This window comes from Scomber japonicus, chromosome 8, assembly GCF_027409825.1.
Source record: "Scomber japonicus isolate fScoJap1 chromosome 8, fScoJap1.pri, whole genome shotgun sequence".
Lineage (NCBI taxonomy): Eukaryota > Metazoa > Chordata > Actinopteri > Scombriformes > Scombridae > Scomber > Scomber japonicus.
The window spans coordinates 23616309-23618538 of record NC_070585.1 but is presented as its reverse complement, the minus strand read 5'-3'; positions in this window follow the sequence as shown (position 1 = coordinate 23618538).

Genomic DNA, 2230 nt, shown 5'->3' with positions numbered 1-2230 from the left:
GGCTGCAGGACTCTTCTTCACAAGCTGAACCAAAAACAACAATTGAATCCTTTTTGACCACAGACTTTTTCTTTTCCCACCGCAGTGATCTGATCAAAGATCCGAGTGGACCTAGCAGTGCGTTGCTCTTAAAGGTTGGTCAGTTCAGCCTCAGGATTTATTGTTTACTCACATATTTTGTGACCATGTGCCTAATTTTAAGAAATCAAGGGATTTTCTTTTAGTTTTTACTAAAAAGTCACTTTTCAGATTTGGGATTATCCTGTTGACATGAACCCCAAAAACACACAGACACACAAACACACACACAGAGCAAGTACACATATACATAGAACAACCCTCCCCTCTAGGAGAACAGCCATTGGATAAACCAGGGATCCCTCTCTACCAAATGTGCCAGTTAGTGATTTACTTACCTTACATCTCATTGGACTTGTTTGCTTCAAGAGGCAACAAAGACACAACAAACCAAAACTGAGGACTGAATGCCAAATGGTCAAAGATAAATCAGAGAACATGCAAAGAGAGAGAGAGAGAGACTGTGTATGTGTGTGTATTATTCAAACCACATACAAGTTCCCGTGAGAATGAGGGATGGACGCTGGATCATTGTGTCCAGTGCGGTGAAAACAGACACACACAGTTTAATTGAAGAGTGCCTTACAGGAAGTTCAAACAGCTCAAGACTCTTTCTTGGAAACGTCTGGAAAAAGATGAAAAACGGACTAAATGGCTTTTCAGACTTTCAGACTTTTAAGAAGTTATTGCTCATTTATTTTCATATAAAGAAAAAAAAAGTATGCATTCCCTCTCTATTACTCCTGGCCTTAAAACACTGTGTTACTATGGAAATGGGCATTTTCTGTTCACCAAGGACAGTCCAACATCAAAACTGTTTGTAGAGCTACAGACTGGAGGCACAGCAAGATAGGGAGGCACAAATGGAGAGAAAAGAATATGTAGGATAAAGTAGATTTTATCAGCGTCTGTGTCAGAAGCTTTTATCTCCAAGCTATAAATCCTGTTTATATAGAATGCAATATATGTATATGTATACATATAATATACAATTGATGGTGTTACCTGCAATTGAGATTCAATCTTAAGGCCACAGCGAATTTATTTATTTTGTGAATTTCTAAATTCTGTATAAAAAAGGCACATTTGTCTTTTATTTAGTGTAAACATGAGGGAAAATAGAAATTATATGAGCGTAAATACCAGGAAGCTTATTTGGCAGTTTTGTTTTTTTTAACAACCAATATTTTTCATTTGTATAGCCTTCCATATTATCAGTTTTGGTATTTTCTTGAGTTCTGAACTCAAGTACTCAGCGCAGCATTGTTGTATTGTTATATTCTCTTACATCTTATTGTAGATATCATCTGTTGTGTGCCTGAGTGAATGTGCTTTGGTTCTCCCTTTCCAGCGGACATACCTCTTTACCTTTTGCAACAGTCGGGCGTTTGGCACTCTTAATTCAAGATATTCTGTGTTTTGCGTTAAGTATAAGTATCAAGTGTATCAATCAGCATGTCTTTGAAATCATGTACCAAATTTCTTTAGCTGTTCCTCTCCTCTCCTCTCCTCTCCTCTCCTCTCCTCTCCTCTCCTCTCCTCTCCTCTCCTCTGCTCTCCTCTGCTCTCCTCTGCTCTCCTCTGCTCTCCTCTGCTCTCCTCTGCTCTCCTCTCCTCTCCTCTCCTCTCCTCTCCTCTCTTCTCCTCTCCTCTCCTCTCCTCTCCTCTGCTCTCCTCTCCTCTCCTCTCCTCTCCTCTCCTCTCCTCTCCTCTCCTCTCCTCTCCTCTCCTCTCCCTTCTCTTCCTTCTGTTCAGTCGAGTTTGTGCCTTCTTTATTTGTGTCCCACTTTATTAAGGATCTCTCAGGCCAGCCATCCGATTGGCCCCTCGGTCCTTCCTGCCGAGAATGAAGCCATATTGATCCAGAGTGGTATCACAGCTAAATTGGTTGTATTTTCCCCCGGACTGTAGCTGCAGAGTGAGGACATTCCAAAATACTGACCTCCATCTGCACTAGCACCTAAGGATAAGAGTCATATGCTGCTTTACAGCCCGGCATCAGCCGAGGGGCTCTGGGTCTGCAAAGACAATCTGAATGTATGCTGTTTTTTTTAGCACATGCTTATGCAAATTGACGACAATCAATAATTACACTGGGTTACATTTGCATTAAAATCTGGTAGTCTTTGCTGCTTTTAATGTGTGTATGTAT